Genomic DNA, 18797 nt, shown 5'->3' on the forward strand with positions numbered 1-18797 from the left:
AAAAACACTTACCTTACCTCCATGCACCCTTCAAAATCATCCACGCAGCCGACACGTAGACATGCTGCCTGACAGGAGAGAACTCCTCTCCTATCAGTCAGCGGCAACGTGAACACATTGACTGACAGGAGAGGAGTCCTCTCTTGTCATTCAGCATGTCCACGTTGTCAGCTGAATGACGGGAGGCAGTAGAGGTCACTTCTGAGCCCTGCTGTCTCCCATTATTCTTCGCAACAAACAGCAAAATTATTGCAGGGGCAGAGAGCAGGCAGCACAACCCCCGTGTGAATAAAGTACACGGGAGACTGTGCTGCCGTCTCCTTAGGAGAGGGGGCCGCGAGGCCCCCCGCAAGCGCGAGGCCCGGGGCAGTTTGCCCCCCCTGCACTCCCCTCGTGACGCCCCTGGGCCTAGCGGGGTCTCCCCTGCATTTAAAATAGCTAAAACTCGTTTAGATTCGAGGTAAAAAAAAATGCCGCAGTCAGGCGATATTTCATTATACGAAGTTCCCTTGAAAAAGGCATACCTTTCTTTATTGGATTCTTTACGTTGTTCTGGGGCATAGACTTTAATTTGGGGTCATTTATCTATTCATAGTTGACACGCATGTCAGAGCAAACCAAAGCCAACCCTTCACTAGTCAGGGGTGTCTTAAAGTATTCTTTAGTAGGATATGTATTTAATATAGCCGCTAGTTTCTGGCACAATAACTGTCCTGCTTGCTTACTTTATTCGGCAGAGTCTTATTCAATAACACATTCGTGACTGTGCTTGTGTGCTTAATTGTTTAATTGGTGGTTTGCATGTGTACCTCATTGACTTTCATTTTTTGGGAGAAAGGATGTTGCTTTTATCTTTGGGTCATGTTTTTTCATTTGTTTTCATTTTCCATCTTAGGACCGCTCCACAAATAAAATGGAAGTTTAACCGCCACGAGTTTCCCCTCTACTCTTTCCTGTGAATGCCTGCATGAGGCACAGACATTATGGCCACCTCTCAGGTACAGTGTTGCACCCATTCCAGGGTAACTTTTATTGCTTATCTGAAGACATGTCTTCGTTCTGTGAACTGATAGCACCGCGCATAACGCTGTGCACGGTTTGGTACGTGTAACAACGTGCTCAATTAGACAGTATGGCAAAGTGAATGTGCATTGTTAATTTAAAGCAAATTTAACATCAAATACGTTTCTCACGGGTCCGTCTCCTTTGTAGAGGAGTTATGTCTCATTGCATCCATGCCTTGCCGTTTACTTTTTAGCTGTTGAAAGTCGGTCTGTCTTGAGAGAGTTTGAGCTCTCTGCCTTATCTCTTGCACTGCTAATAAGTGGGACTCAGCTGCAGGAGGAGGAGGGGCTGGTCTGAGTGTATCATGGTGAAAGCTCCTTTATAGGATCATGTTTTTGTGTAGAAGCCAGGGCCAATACGTAAGATGGGAAGAATTGTAGACTGCTGCGTGTAAGAGCTTTTTGTCTACCGATTATTTTGAGTTCATGGCTCTGATGGGCTGCTATATTACATGACCTGCTGTAGCGGCCATGTAGTTATGGTCAAGTTGCTAAACCCATAGGAAGAGCACATTTTGGGTGGATTATAACTTTGCTCCCCCTGGACGAATCTTCACCAAACTTTGCAAATAAAGTATATGGCTCGCTCTGAATTTATTTGCAAAGTTTGGTGAGATATGGTCAAGGGGGGGCAAAGTTATAGGGGGGTTCCAAAATTTCTTTTTTTACCATAGACTGAATGGAGAAAAACTTTGCTCACACCTACAGCTGAAACCGCTGGACAAATTGTCCCCAAATTTGCAGCAGGAGCGGCGGCTTGGTCTCAAAAGCATGCTTTTGTAAATTTGGTGGAAATCCGTCCAGTAGTTTTTTGTAAAATTACCAAAAAGTAGGTCCAAAAAATTAGTGATATATGTGTCCTCTCCGCGGACACACTTCCCTGTTCACTCCACGGACAGGACACCGATTGGCCAGTGGGCTTACGTCATGTGCACGGAGAGGTAACGTGTTCACTGATTGGTTGGAGTGAAGCGCGAGGTGCGTCACATTTTCCCGATGCGCCCGCCATGTTGGATCCACAGATATCCGCAGACAGCGCGGTGTGCAACAGAGCAGAAATCCAATTTTGGGGAGTGTGTTGGTGTGGAAGAGTGGCTGGAGAGGGTGGGTGAGTGAGAGATGGGTCAAATGCTTAATCTGTTTAGGTGGAAGAAGGCTGTGATGTGATTGCGGTGTCCGTGGACAAACCAAACACTGGCAGCACTACTGGGTATTTTACTATGCTCTTATGTATTGGTTTTGGGTAGTTAGTCGAGTATTGGGTGGATTGGGCTTGCATTGAAGAGTTTGTGCATTGGCTGCAAGTACATTCTTAGTATGTCAAGTGAAGTGGATAGGGCTTGAGGTGGTTGTGTTATGTTTTTGGGTTGTGGTCAGTTGGCAGGTGTTTGCTTGCATGGGTGTGTTATGCTGCAGTGGTTGTGGCCAGGGCCCAGAGTCTTGGGTGCATGGCCGAACGCGGCCTTCTGCCAAATTTGCGGCAGGAGCGGCGGCCTGGTCCCGAAAGAGTGCTTATAACGCATAAATCCATCCAGTAGTTTTTTTTAAAAATGACCAAAATGTAAGGCAAAAAAATTAGTGATATCTGTGTTCGCTTCGTGGACAGACTTCCCTGTTCGCTCCGCGGACAGCACCCCGATTGGCCCAGCGGCTTGCGTCATGTCCGCGGACATGCGACGTGTTCGCTGATTGGGAGGTGTGGTGCGTGATGCACGTCAGATTTTCTGTCGCGCCCGCCATCTTGCATTGCGCAGTGAAAGTTTGTTCAAAATGTGGATTTAGTAGAGTGTGTTGGTGTGTAGAAGTCTTTGGGGAGGATGGGGGAGTATGAGATAGGTTCAAAGTTGTATTTTATTTATGTGCTAGACGCTTTTGTTGTGTTTGATTTGTCTGCGGACAACACAGCTGTTCTGGAATGTTTGTAAATAAACAGAATGGATTCGGTGTCAACTTGAAAGTGTTCTAAGAACACTCGTGGGGTCTTGGAATGTTTGCAGGGGGTGTCCTGGAGACGTTGTCTGTACTGTTCGTTGGCAAGGTGAAAATGTTTTAAGAACAATCGCGGTGTCCAGAAATGTTCGTACATAAAGAAAATGGGGGTGTCCTGAGGACGCTGTTTGTATTGTCCTCTGGCAAGTTGAATGTATCCTAGGACCTTCCCCCTGTCCGCGGACATAACAATGGTTGCAATGTTTGAATCTATGGGTGTGATATGCTGCGGTGGTTGTGGCCAGGGTATAGAATGTTGGGTGCATGGCCATTTGGCATATCACACCCATAGTGGCTTTTAACTTTGGGTCAAAAACTAATTTATAAGGAACAATGTTATAAGCTTGTATGGGTGTGATATGCTGCGATGGTTGTATTTATCTTGTTATACGTACTATTTGGTTTAGTAACGGGAGTCCATGTTTTTCTTGTTCATTTCTGTAATAAAAGAAAATAGCGTGTTAGTATTAGTATTTTATAATAACTTATTACATTGTACAATCAACATTTTCTTCTTTTTATTGACCCTCATATTTAGTAGATTACAAACCAGAGTACTGTGCAATGTGCAAAGTTTCTGTGTTTGTTGCTAAAATCATTGGGTCTGTGGGAGAAAAAAAATCCATGTTGGATTAAAAAAAAAACCCTTTTTCTGTTATGCTACAGTTTATTTATTTGTTTGTTTTCCGCGTTTACTTGTTCTTTCTGCCTAATGCTTTATACATTGGATTGTTCGAGTTTTTGTGAGCAGTAAGATATTAGGTATTTGTTTGGATATTGTAAAATTTTGGACCAGTTAGATACCAGTAGGCGTATTCTAACTGTTTATGTTTTGATATAATTTCGTGGTATTGATTTATCTGTTTGCATATTTGTAAATTTTGGGACAGTTAGATACCAATTGGCATATTCTAACTGTCTATTTTTTGCTCTATTTGAGTGGTATTAATTTATCTGATTAGTTGTTGTAGAATCTTTGGGCAGTTAGATAAGTTTTGAAATATTGTGACAGTTTATATTTTTTTACTACAAGTGTACTTAAGGTTTAAGTACAGTTCAGTTATCACATTTTGGTTTTAAGAACATTAAATACGCGTTTGTAAGTTTAGCTGGTAATCTCTGCTTTAGAGTAACGGTACTATCATTACATTCACACCATTCACATTTTTTTTTTATATATGCAGTGTAGTGCCCTGAGTTGGTTGTGGCTCCTGCGTGGTAGATTATACCTATTGTTGTGAAGGTTTTCATACCAAGTGGAATTTGACCATGTGTGAATCCAGTCAGCTTGCAGTTGTTTTTCGTACCATCTGCATTGTAACGTAGAAGCATTAGTATTACGTATTTACTATGTGTTTGTATTAGTAACGTGGAGCGATTATCCGAATTGCAGGTAGAACATAATCTACCGTGGTTTGCATTTTGTACAAGTTGCTGAAATGGAACGGATTCACAATTAGGTATTGATATATAGACAAAGCGCTCATTGGGGATTTGTTCTTGTGTCACATTGTTGCAGAGAGTGCATGTATGTTTCCACATGTATGAAATCTGGAAGATTTCATTTATAGGTATGTTTTTTTTCCCAGTATTAATAGTAAGTACATTAGAAATTCTTGTGGATCTTCCTGTGAGTTTATAGTGAATTTCACCATTCCAGCACAGTAGTCCAATTGTCGTCTTATTCCAAAAACACTATACGTGTTGTCAGGATTGTTTGCTGCATTTCTGTGAAGTACTAACATTTGCAAACACAATGGGTCTGTACTGTGTAAGTAAATGTTGTCAACAATTGGTGGTAATTGAAATAGAATATTCATTGCTACATTTGCGTAGCAACTTACACCAACTATATTTGAGAATTTAAATGGTCCAGGTAGTTCTGTATCTAACTGCTTTTTTTGGAGTTTGTCTTCCTTCTTTAAAGAAGTACCTGGTTTACCTTCCCTAATTGATTCTTTTTTGCTTGTGGTACTTGATGAAGTTTTAGTTTCTTTTAGTCTCTTTGAAGGATTTGCAGTGACATCCTGTTGCATTTCTGTTTGATTTAGTTTTCTTTTAGAAAATTTTCTTTTTTGTGGAACAGGATATGTTTGTAGATGGGGGTGTATAGTGAACAAAGTCTATTGTATTCTAAAATGCAAAGAATATCAGCGTTTACTTTACTTGCATCAAAGTTTATTAGAAATAGACCGTCAATTGTACATAGGCGTGACAGTGCTACGTAGCTCATGCCTTCTTTAAAGACTGCGTTACCAATATCTATCATTGCTTTGTCTAGAGTAAGACCTTGTGATTTATGAATGGTGACTGCGTATGCAAGAGTTAGAGAAAATTGTTCTCTGCGTACATACATGTCTTTGAAGAGAAGGAATCGAGCTGTTGAGCGCCCTATTCTTTTTACTTCTGAAAGTTTGTCAAAGAGAATATTGACAAACAAAATTTTGTTGTCACGTGGGTATGTTTCAAAGCCAACAACTGTATCCAGTGCTCCATTAACTAGTCCTTAGTCCACGTCAAGGTAACGTTTAAGCATTACTCTGCAATTTAAGGATAATTTTAATATCTTTTCCAAGCCTGCTGTGTTTGAGATTGATTTTTCTAAACTATTTATTTTTGCTGTGGCTTGGTCACACATGGGTAGTGTCATTCCATGTACATCTAGTTTATCTGTGGCGCTAATTTCCATAATTGGTTGCATTTCTTTGCTTAACATTATTTCATTGAATTTGAAACAGCTTGCAAGAGTTGGCATTAAGGCCATACAATTGACATTTTTGTTGGCTAATTGTTCCATAACATCTGTAGCACATGCATTATTACCATAATGTGCATGAATGTGCCGGGTTTTCAATATTGCTTCGGCTTCTCTAGAAAGTATACCAACTCTGATACTTTTTAAGATGTTGGCATAAGTGAGATCTGCAGATCGGCGCAAGTTTTCTGTTAATTCTCTGTATTGGAAATGTTGCCAAAGGTTGACATTTCCAATGCTGCCAACAGTTCTGCGGCAGAGTTTGTGTCCTAATGTTTTAAAAATAGGCTCACCTTTTACAGGTGTCAATTGAAGAAGATCTCCGAAAATAATGATGTGTTTCCCTGCAAATAGCTCTTCATAGTTTGTTTTGAGTACTTCTTGTAATCTGAGGTGAATCAAAGCCAACATTAGGTTGGACACCATGCTCACTTCATCTATTAGTAGCATTTTCATTTGTTTCAATACTCTCCGTACTTCCATTGCAGCTTCTGCAGAAAGTTTGTAATAATCTAACTTGTTTTGGTGTTCTACTGGCAGGAGTAGTAATCGGTGTAAAGTGACACCACCTATGTTGTAGGCAGCTAAACCTGTGGGGGTAGTGACAACAGCTGACAGTTTGTTGTTAGTCAATTGTTGATGGAACTTACTGATGATTTTGATTAGGAATGTTTTGCCAGAACCAGCTTCACCACTGACATACAATAGTATAGGTTTGTAATTTTGGCAGGTGCATTCTTTGTTTTCATGTTGCACACCATGTGCAATTTCTTTTGTTATTTCTTGAAAAATGCTACGTTGCTCTTTGTTTAGTTTTGATTGTAGTGTAGTTAAGTTTTCTTTATCTTCATAGTGACACATGGTGTTTTCTACTTCTATCATATCTAATTCTGCCTCATTTGTTATTAGTGGTTCTCCCAGTGGTTCTTGGCTTCCTGTGACAGAAGGTTGACTACTCTCAGGAGTGTCCTTATCTAGTTGGGCCTTCGTGTTGCTGTTCATTGTGCAACATTGTTTTGTACTGTGCAAAGTTTACATCAGTTATACTGCTTTCATTGGCTTTGACAGCGTCTTCATATGAGTCATAGGTATCTAGTATTTCTTCTTCGTTTCTCCATGGTTTGAAGAGCTGTAGCAGGGACATGTAATATATGTCTTTATGTTGAGGAGTCTTTAATGACAATCTGATATGATTAATTAAATTTGGTTTGGTGAGTTTTACTAAGCTGTCATCACAGTTTGTCACTTTGTATTTACGGTTTTGCTCATCAGGTTTTATATTATTTTTGTATGTGTAGTTTTGGGCTATGTGGTATAGACACATGGTTTCCAAAGTGGTACTCCTGTTTGGGTAGTATGTGTCCAATACATTGTTTTTTAAAATGTCTTGGCTGTTGGGATCATGTTTGGCTATGGTTTCTATATCTTCCTATGATTTTAGAACTCTTTTTCTAGATTTAGCTGGACCAAGACTTAGGCCCTCATTACGACCCAGGCGGTAAGGGGTTTACGCCGGCGTAAACTTCGCCGACCCTTACCGCCTGAGTACGAGTTCCCTTAGCGCCATGGCGGATTTAACACCTGCTTTTAGCAGGTGTTAAAATCCATGGCGCTAAGGGACCTTGTTGTTAATTACGCCACCGTAATTTACGGTGGCGTAATTAACGCCTTCCCCACTCCCATTATGCCCTATGGGGCAAAAATGGGAATGGGGAAGGGTAAATGGGGATTGGGGACTTACCGCCCCGCCAAGGTCGGAATGGGGCGGTAAGTCCGCCAACCACCATGGCGGAGTTGGCAACTTAGCGCCATGGACCATGGTGCTAATAGCACCATGGTTCTCCGCCAAGGTCGTAATGAGGGCCTTAGCAAAACTATATTTGCAGATTTACCATACAATGCAGTACCAGTTAATCGATCAGCTGCTTCATAGGATCCACATTCTCTATGGAACAGCATTTTTATGCCCAAGCTGTATAATTTCTGAGACACTGTTTTATCTGATGACAGGTCATTCCAGAGGTCTTGGAGCTCTGTCTTTTTTGATTTGGTTAAGTATGCTGTGACATATCGTGCAACTGCAGTAGAATTGTCTGCAATGTACTGCACATCTATGTTTGCATTCCACAAGTGGGCAATGATTGCATTGTAATCATTGATATATTTTTCTTCTTCTTTTCTTTTTATGCAATATGTATTTTTAGGTGACTTACCTTTAACACTATGTCTAACTGAAGACATGAGGTTGTTCACTTGACCTGTATTTGTAACTGGTCTAGGGAAACCAAATCGGCATTTGGTGTAGTATTTCCCTTTGTTTTTGTATTTGCGACGACAATATTTGCCACATTTGTGTCTTTGGAATTGTAAGATTTTTGCATGAAGATCACTATTTGTGGATTCTGACGGAATTTCACAAGTGACATATTTTTCAATAAACTGTAAAACAGTGGCATCACTGTCTTCACCAAATTTAGGAGCATCTTTAATCCATAAAAGCATGTGGACATGTGGCGCTCCTCTGGCTTGGTATTCTTTTCTCCAAAAGAAGTGTTGCACTTCTCCAAGGGGAGGAACAGTTTTATTACAAATAAAATGTAGCATAGCAATGAAGTGATGGTGAAACTATCTAGAAACATTAACAGGATCCTGAGAACAAAGTTCTCCAGGTGTTAGTATATCTATGTTTGTTTTGTTTTCGTTTGATATGCGTAGGAAAGCATGTAAATCTTCCCATGCATATTCTGCGGAACTTAATGTAACCAACCAAGTGGGTGGGCCAAGGTTTCTGATCATACAACGTACATCTCCATGGCGTCGAAACCAGTACTCTTTAGTACCTTGCATATTTGCTAATAGATTTGTAAGATTTGTCTGTAAAACCTCATCTTTTTATTGAACTTTTTGTAATAATTGTGTGGCTGTCATATTTTGAAAGTGTGATCCTGATTTTAATATGTGTGCAACTCCGTAACATAAAGTTGCTAGTTCACTTTCAAAGAGTAGGTGGAATATGTATTCCACATTTTGTCGAAATCTGGGATCTTCAGAATACATTCGTAATGAGCGATATTCTGGTGCTGATATTTGAACAGGTCTATCATCGTATCTTGCTCCTTTGCCAGTAGGAAAGAGTAGAGGAAAAGCACGTGCATCTTCTATGGTGTCATTAGAGTGCAATGGATGAATTGTATAATGGTCTAAAGTGTTTGCTATTGTAGCAGGATCTAGGAACTCAAATTGACCAGTTTCTTGTGTCTCTTGAATTATTTCAGTTGTATCTTTCAAGTTTTCTTCGATATTAATTTCTTTGTAATAATCATTATTCTCTTTGATATATTGTTGGTGCTTCTCTAACTTTATGTAAATCTACCAGTTGTTGCCAAATTTTTTTGTCTTTTGTAGGTACTCCATTTACCAAGATAATTAAAGATTGTTGCATTGGACGTTGCACTCCTAGAGTGTGCACATTTTCTTTTAGATCTAATGGTACATACACTACTTTTCCACGAATACCTTTCACTAATTCAGAGGGAGGTAATTTTGCAGTTTTTGGTTGAAGGCGTATTATTGCTTGAAATGGATGAACAGTTTGAATTATGATGCTCTCATATAAATTAAGTTGTTGAAGGAGTTTTGGTAGTGGATGTAATTCCACGTTATTTGAGATAGCACGTGAAAGAGTTTGGTTGTTGTCAAGTTTGGTAATGCAGTAACTGCAAAGTATTATGGGGCCAGTTATTTCGTATTTGTTTTCTGCTATAGGGTAGAGAGCTAATTCAAACCATTTAGAATCTTCATTGTCTTCTATTTTGTATGAAAGGTCTATAGTTTTTGTGTTACTTTTATAACACATTCTGCAGCAACATACACACACGTGGTTTGGTACTTCAGCTGAAGTGCTTTGAAATTTTAGTATTTCTTTTTTGTATGTGTGTAGTGAAAGGTTGCCATGTGCAGATTTGTTACGAAGTTGGTTGACAGCTATTTCATCTTGTAAGTGGGTTTCATTTCCAAAATATTTTTTCTGTATATACTCGATTTCTTCTAGTAGGTCTTTTGGTGTACCATGTAGAAGAATGTTATTTAAATTGGCTAGTGCTAAAGCAAGACTTTTTGCATAATACAGTTTATAAACTAGATTTCTTATTCTTGCATGATGTGTTGATATCCTTTTGATATCATGGAAGGTTGTTTTGCAAGTAGCTCCTGATATGCAGGCCAACAAATGTCCTTGCAGTCCTGTGTGCTTGCATACTGGACAAGCATCCATACTTTGCAGTATTTTAATTTTGATTTTGTCTTTTCTTTTCACATATTGATTGAAGAATAGGCGTAAAGATTTGAACATTTTTTTGGGAATGTTACACATTGACGTGCATGGCCATGTGTAAATTAAATGTTCTGATTCAGTCGAATGGAGGGGTAAATCTAAGTTTTCAGGGCATATTTTTGTAAGGAGTACTTCTTGTTACATTATGGTATTATTAACTTTTTCATAACCTTGACCACTGCTATGTATGGCAATTGTATTTGTTTGCTTTTGTTTGTACGCTTCTTCATTAAAGTATGGTTCTGTGCTTGAAGTGTGACTCCATTCACCTCCACAGATATTTAAGAAGTTATTTCTGTTCACATGTCGTTTATTGAGAAGTCTTTTTTGAAGTTTAGTTATTAGTTTTGTTAGTGGTTTAATTCTGTTTAACACAACAATAAATAAGTTTCTTTTGAGAAGAATTGCACTGTCTATCAACGCTTCTAAGATTACTTTCCTACGATAGGTTTGAAGTGTTGAACCTGGTTTCTCTCCTGTTTTTGTCAGATTTTGAAGGACTTTGTGACGGAACATTTTGGCTAATATACTTTTCTTGGTATGCTTACTTTGTACTATATCAAGATTTATAGAAGACGTTTTATTTGTAATGATAGTTGATTTTCTGTCAATAGTTTTTTGGGTCGTTTTACTTTGTGATAGAGGAGGCAAAGTTTTTTCACTAGAAACTTCTTCTGTTTCACAACATGACTGTATTAGCTGTTGTGTTTCAACGTTTTTTTACAAATTCTGCTATAGATGGGTGTTTATGTTGGAGACTTCTTTTCATTTGCTCTACTTCTGCGTCCCTTTCTACGGAGTTAATTTTTGGTGGGCATTCTGTAGCGTCTGTTGAAAAAAATACAGAAGGTATGGGTTGGGGTTTTCTGCAATGCATGTGTGTAGTGTGCATGATTGTTTGAGTAAGATGATAAAGATGTATGTAATGGTGTGTGATTGTGAATTGGGAAGTTGAACTGCCAGGGATGGGTATTCTTCAATTAATGTGTTACTAAACTGGGGTTCAGATGACAGAAAAAAGTAAGCCGGTGGTGTGGAGAAGAATAAATAATATAGGTAAAGCTATACAATTAAAACAGTTGTTTGTTCTACAATATCTACATTCTAGCGGCTGAGTTGGGTAATTTGTGTGCCGAAAAATAGGAATTTGAGGGCCATTCTGACAGGAGATCACTGTTTAAGACGGGGGGATTTTTGGTCAGAATGGTGCAGAATCTCTATTATCACGCACAGAAATACCATGAATGCACCGTACAGTGCATGTGAGTTATAAATCAAATATTATGGTAACAATCTACTTACATTTTTTTCAAAAATGAGTAGTTTGCTTCTTAGTTGTTCTTTGTAAATCAAAATCGGCTGCTTCTATTCAGGAGAATGGGCTTCACTGCAATTGTAAAAGAAAGAAATTAGTAATTTGGTTGCTATATAGCACTGTTTTCATTTTAGACATAGATTTTTTTAAATTGAAATGCTCAGCGCCTTCCTGAAAACCATTAAAACTATATTATGACTAAGAGTAGGAAAGAAAATATCTTTACTATGGTTTGTGGAATTCATAATCTACCAACGTACACCACTATTCTTGTAACTAAGCTTTTCCACGTAATAGTGAGTCATTGTCATCATAGCTCTCAACCATGTGTGTCGCAAAGGCGGGTGAAATCCCCTGATTTTGTTTTTGGCGGGTGAGACGCTCATTGGAATGAATGGGCGTGCAGGAGGCTTGGCGGGTGAGTCAGTCCTTTACAAGGCGGGTGACACCCGCCAAAAGCGTGTGAGTTGAGAGTTGTGTGTCATAGCCTGCTTTTGCACGTAACAGTGAGTGAATGTCATAGTCTGCTTGTCCTATATAAATGTATGTAAGTACTTATATAAACGAAAAAAATTAAAACCAATTATGTGTTTGTACAAATATTATTGTTTGAGATTTGATCATAGAGTGTGCATGTTATTTTGTGTGATTATATGTCGTGTATATATTTTATTTCAAAAATGTTAGTTTAATAGTATTTGCATGTGTGTGTGTGTATGAAGAAATTAAACGATATAAAGGTTTGTAAGTGACAGGTCATTTTAGGACAATGAAACAATGATCGTCCATTCATTTTTCAGATTATAGAAGGTAAAAGTCGGTTAGAAAATGTCTTCATGTACTGTGTAGAAAATATGCATACCTGTACTTTCTGTTCATGTATATGGATATGGACCAAGCTGCAAGTAGAAATATTGGAGATTTGTATAGTATTTCTCGTAGATCGTGGTTGTCAATGGTATGAGACTTGTACTCCGAGAGATACACCGTACATTTGTAGTGCTGCTCTATGATGATGCAGTTACATGTAGAGTTATTGCATTTGATTGGTGGATGGTCATGTGATTGCTTAGCTACATCCAATGAGGGAATGGCACAGAGAGTGAAATCGAAATGGTAGAAGGGCTGTACATGTTACGATACGTTCGCGGACATGGCGGTAGTTCTAGGACACCGCGTATTACATCCGGGGAATTTGGGGAGGGGAGGGATGGAAATGAGATTGGATGAAGCAAGGGATTGGTCAGTAAAGTTTAGTGAGTGTGTTGTGCTAGGAGAGGTTTTCTCAGATATTGTTTTTGTAGAGAGAAGAACAGATAGCTATGGCTGAGTGTTTCAAAACACAGATTGTATGGATTTTGGGAGACTTGTGGATTCATTAGTTGAAGGTGCATGCAGAAAGCTGTGGAGTATCTATAGATCTTGGATTCCCACATGTGAAAGTGCACTGGCAACCATGGAGTGCGTGGAATGAAGTGGTTGGACTTGCTACCTCTCTGTGCAACTTTGAAGATAGAGGAACACCCAGACATAATTGTAATTCATTGTGGAGGGAACAGTTTAGGACATGTGTCTGGAATTTCTTTGCAATTTGCAATGAAAGAAAGACTTCAGAAGATAATGGACATCTTTCCAAACTCTAAAACAATTTTTTCACGGATTGTGCAGAGACAAGTGTGGCTTCGTTCTTTCTCATGTGGTCCACAAATGGAGAAAGCAAGGCGTAATGTTAATAAGGCTCTTTGTGCCTTCCTAAGAGATTTTGGCATGTCCTCTTTTAACAATGAAAATATTTTGTTTCGTAGTACATACTTTTTTCGCAAAGATGGAGTCCATCTTACTTATGCTGGCAATCAGATTTTTCTGAGAAATGTACAAAATGCATTGCGACCTTTTTTAGAAATACAGCATTCGTTTTGAAGTACGTCTTGCGTAGTTAAAATGTTTTACATTCAAACACCTCCCAAAGGCTCTTTTCAGAGCCACCACTTCCTGTTAGAGAAAAATGCATTGGTTTCAATAGGATAGCAATGCAATCGTTTTTCCGTTCGCGGACCGTCCGCGGACTTTCACGAAATGGAAATGGCTATGCTTTATGTATCTTCACTTCTACTTTTTAACTGTGAAAGGCGGCTCTGAAAAGAGCCTTATTTTTTTTGGATTTTTGTTATTTTGTATTTTTTTTTGTTCTTTTTTATACACGACACACTAGGAGAGGAGGGAAAGGAGGGTAAAGGGAGGGGGACACCAACCACAGGGATAAGAAAGGGCGAGCTGAGAGAGGAAGATGTAGAGTGGGTTTTATTTGGGTAGTGAGCTGGTCTTTTGGTGCTCTGAGACAATCGACTCAAAAGCACTCCGAAGTCGTTCCCCCCTGCAGAGTACTGTGTCACAGTACACACATACAACTGTGACCCTCGAAAGGTAAGGGTCATCAGAATTCTGTATGGCCTGTGAGGCAGCTTGAGGAAGACACTGTCCCACAGAGGTGTTCCTTGTGGTGACAGGATCAGGAACGGAGGATGAAGTAGAGGCAATCAACCTACTACGCTTCTCGCAAGGTACAACCTTGCGAATGGCCCCAGTGTGGAATGAGCGCAGGTGTCGCTTCATGGTAGTGGTCCCAAAGCTATACGAACCATGCTTCCCGCGACTGAGTACCATTTTGCACTCTTTACAGGTGACACGGTTCGCATGAGCCTTAGGACCGTTTCCATGAACGGTAAACAACCGCCACACCCAAGATTCATGCCGAGGGTGGGTAGTAGGGATTTCCTCTACCTCATTCTCGTCATCCTCTTCTTCCTCCTCTGTATCCTCACTCCTGTTCCCCTCTTCAGGCCCTTGGGGAAATGGTGGTGGTGGAGGGGGTGGGGGTGGTGCTGAGGCAGATGTAGCACCATGTAGTAATAGTCGAGCCATGGATGTCATAGGCTTGGAGATGGAAATCTCAAAATCTGCAAAGTATGCAGCAAAATACAGTGTGCTCTGTGGAATAGTCAGAAACACATGAGAATGCGCTCTAGGGCGTGGTCTTATATCGGGGTGCTTGTGCGCGGGTCGCGGACATGCGCGCCGTCCGCAAGACAGATCGAACATCAAAAAAGGTTCAAAAAGTCACAAAAACTATGTGGAAAGTTAGGATTAGTATGTGGGATTTGTGGTATGGTGATTTTTTAATGAGAAATATTGTGGATTACTTGGAAATGTAATTTTAAACTGGTCGGGGACACGAACAGTGTCCGCATTTAGAGCACGAGATGAGCGTGGGCGCGGTCACATGATTGTTTTGTGAGCATGTTCGCTAAGGTAGCGGTCGTCCGCAGGACACCCAATGTACGGACATTGTTTTGCGCATGCGTGTTGATGTTCTGCGGACAGTGTTCGGGTCCTGAACTAATTAAAAGTGCCTCACATGTAAAACGAACAGTTATGGACAGCCGTTTGTTCTTAGCACAGTTTAATTTATTTGCTAATAATACGGACAGACATACAGGGTAATTCATAGAATTTCGCAGAAAAGTGTCGCAAGCGGCTGGTGCAGAGTGTCCGTGTGCGATTGACTGCGCCAGGCACGTGCGCTAAAACCGATTTCCGCGCACAGCGTATTCATGGATTTTAGGCTCCCAAACCAGCCGTGGCGCAGAGTATCGCAGCGACCCTGCAGCAGCGCCAGTAACGCCCACAAGAACGCCCTCGCGCAAGGAAAAGCCATCAAAATCGCAAAATCATCGCAAAGGGCTGCGCTAACCCTGGACCAGTTTACAGGGCTGCCAAACAAGGAACGCAAAGCGGGTAACGTGCATATCAGGGGTACGCGTGAAGTTATACACGCGATTAGCCAGGGTACGTGTATTACAGGGGTACGCGGGAAGTGTAACACACGATTGGCCAGGGTACGTGTATTACAGGGGTAGGCGGGAAGTTATACACGCGATTAGCCAGGGTACGTGTATTACAGGGGTACGCGGGAAGTTTAACACGCGATTGGCCAGGGTACGTGTATTACAGGGGTATGCGGGAAGTTTTACATGCGATTAGACAGGGTACGTGTATTACAGGGGTACGCGGGAAGTTAAACACACGATTGGCCAGGGTACGTGTATTACAGGGGTGCGCAGGAATTATCACACGCGATTTGGCTGGGTACGTGTATTACAGGGGTGCGTGGGAATCATCACACGCGATTTGGCTGGGTACGTGTATTACAGGGGTGCGTGGGAAGTCACACGCGATTAGGCTAGGTGGGTCCTCACAGGTGTTCCCTGTACACCCTCCACGGCCCCTGCAGGCAGCCTACAAAACAGGGGACTACCCTGCACACCTGCTCATGTCCCCCTGCACCCCCACCCCCCAGCAGTGCAGGGGCAGCCTCCACCAGGCCCCCACCCATGTCTCCCACCACCCCCACCCCCCCGCCACCAGGGGCAGCCTCCACCAGGCCCCCACCCATGCCTCCCACCACCCCCAACCCCCAGCAGTGCAGGGGCAGCCTCCACCAGGCCCCCACCCATGCCTCCCACCACCCCCAACCCCCAGCAGTGCAGGGGCAGCCTCCACCAGGCCCCCACCCATGCCTCCCACCACCCCCAACCCCCAGCAGTGCAGGGGCAGCCTCCACCAGGCCCCCACCCATGCCTCCCACCACCCCCAACCCCCAGCAGTGCAGGGGCAGCCTCCACCAGGCCCCCACCCATGCCTCCCACCACCCCCAACCCCCAGCAGTGCAGGGGCAGCCTCCACCAGGCCCCCACCCATGCCTCCCACCACCCCCAACCCCCAGCAGTGCAGGGGCAGCCTCCACCAGGCCCCCACCCATGTCTCCCACCACCCACACCCTCCCGCCACCAGGGGCAGCCTCCACCAGGCCCCACCCATGTCTCCCACCACCCCCACACCCCCCCCGCCACCAGGGGCAGCCTCCACCAGGCCCCCACCCATGCCCCCCACCACCCCCACCCCCCCGCCACCAGGGGCAGCCTCCACCAGGCCCCCACTCATGTCTCCCACCACCCCCACACACCCCCCGCCACCAGGGGCAGCCTCCACCAGGCCCCCACCCATGCCCCCCACCACCCCCACCCCCCGCCACCAGGGGCAGCCTCCACCAGGCCCCCACTCATGTCTCCCACCACCCCCACCCTCCCGCCACCAGGGGCAGCCTCCACCAGGCCCCCACCCATGCCTCCCACCACCCCCACCCCCCCGCCACCAGGGGCAGCCTCCACCAGGCCCCCACCCATGCCTCCCACCACCCCCACCCCCCCCGCCACCAGGGGCAGCCTCCACCAGGCCCCCACCCATGCCTCCCACCACCCCCAACCCCCCGCCACCAGGGGCACCCTCCACCAGGCCCCCACCCATGTCTCCCACCACCCCCACCCCCCCGCCACCAGGGGCAGCCTCCACCAGGCCCCCACTCATGTCTCCCACCACCCCCACACACCCCCCGCCACCAGGGGCAGCCTCCACCAGGCCCCCACCCATGCCCCCCACCACCCCCACCCCCCGCCACCAGGGGCAGCCTCCACCAGGCCCCCACTCATGTCTCCCACCACCCCCACCCTCCCGCCACCAGGGGCAGCCTCCACCAGGCCCCCACCCATGCCTCCCACCACCCCCACCCCCCCGCCACCAGGGGCAGCCTCCACCAGGCCCCCACCCATGCCTCCCACCACCCCCACCCCCCCCGCCACCAGGGGCAGCCTCCACCAGGCCCCCACCCATGCCTCCCACCACCCCCAACCCCCCGCCACCAGGGGCACCCTCCACCAGGCCCCCACCCATGTCTCCCACCACCCCCACCCCCCCCGCCACCAGGGGCAGCCTCCACCAGGCCCCCACCCATGTCTCCCACCACCCCCACCCCCCCCCGCCACCAGGGGCAGCCTCCACCAGGCCCCCACCCATGTCTCCCACCACCCCCACACCCCCCCGCCACCAGGGGCAGCCTCCACCAGGCCCCCACCCATTGCCCCCCACCACCCCCACCCCCCCGCCACCAGGGGCAGCCTCCACCAGGCCCCCACCCATGTCTCCCACCACCCCCACACCCCCCCCCGCCACCAGGGGCAGCCTCCACCAGGCCCCCACCCATGCCCTCCACCACCCCCACCCCCCCGCCACCAGGGGCAGCCTCCACCAGGCCCCCACCCATGTCTCCCACCACCCCCACCCCCCCCGCCACCAGGGGCAGCCTCCACCAGGCCCCCACCCATGCCCCCCACCACCCCCACCCCCCCGCCACCAGGGGCAGCCTCCACCAGGCCCCCACCCATGTCTCCCAACACCCCCACCCACCAGCACTGTGGGGCACGTGGCCAGCAGGCAGTCAGGCAGCAGCAGATGGCAGGTGGGAGCGTGCTCAGGGCTCTGGGGGGCAGTAATTTGGCCTCCTGGCCAGGAGCGTGGTCTCTCGTGTGTGAACGCGTGGACAGCCTGATAGGGAGTGAAATCCCACACGTCAGCGTGTGAATCGAGGAAAGGCCCTTAGCGCGTAAACCCGTCAACAGCATATGCGCGCCTATAGTCACCTGCACGTGCAGGAAATTGTTGCGTGACACGTCCCAGTGTCAAAGCGTGTGATTGGTGAAAATGGATCTACACGCAGAAGTGACAAAGCGTGTGATTGGTGAAAATGGATCTACACGCAGAAGTGACAAAGCGTGTGATTGGTGAAAATGGATCTACACGCAGGAGTGACAAAGCGTGTGATTGGTGAACGTACACGCCGCGTAAGTGACGCTGTACGTGTGGGCCTGTATATAAGGTACATGTAGAACACCATTTCCTTGTACGTGCTTTTCGTGGAGAGCGAGTGGGTGAATTCTGTACTTCTTGTCGTTTCACACGCGATTTACTTCACGGCGTTTCCAGTTCGTACTCCCTGTTACCTCTGACAGCTTTTTCTCTATTTTTCCTCTTGTACTGGTTTACCTGGGCCTGTTCCCTCAAACAGTGTCCCCTTCTACTGTTGTCCTGTCTTCTCAGACAGCGTACACATCTTCTTTTGGCGGGGGTTTAGCCAGCCAAACGCGCTCATTTTTCACGCTCTTTTACCTGGCAGACGGTGAGTCACGCACGTATCCAACTTCTGTGCTTGCCCCGTGTGTAGCCTACCCCTTCAGAGGTCATTCTAGGCTGCGTGTGACACGCATACGTTCATTCTTGTGTTACTGGGTGCCACAGCTTAGTGCAGGTTTTTCTTTCTGCACACGTGGTCTAGGAGGGGTTGCGTGCACGTCATCTCCCTTTTTTGGGCCTCCTGTGCGTTGCGTGACCCGTCATCTTTCCCCAGGGGTTACAATCAGCCGTGCTAGAGCACTAGGGTACAATTACCAT

The 18797-nt window shown here is 45.0% G+C and overlaps 1 long non-coding RNA gene across 1 annotated transcript in view; it reads left to right on the forward strand.

Moving 5' to 3' along the window:
• Window positions 1-18797, forward strand: part of LOC138453342 (uncharacterized) — a 2021223-nt gene that overhangs the window by 1476048 nt on the left and 526378 nt on the right. The window contains exon 5 of the long non-coding RNA XR_011260405.1: window positions 896-998. This is a non-coding gene — a long non-coding RNA (uncharacterized lncRNA). The remainder of the gene's footprint in view (window positions 1-895; window positions 999-18797) is intronic.

Source organism: Ambystoma mexicanum, chromosome 4p (genome assembly GCF_040938575.1).
Source record: "Ambystoma mexicanum isolate Mex_15411 chromosome 4p, UKY_AmexF1_1, whole genome shotgun sequence".
NCBI lineage: Eukaryota > Metazoa > Chordata > Amphibia > Caudata > Ambystomatidae > Ambystoma > Ambystoma mexicanum.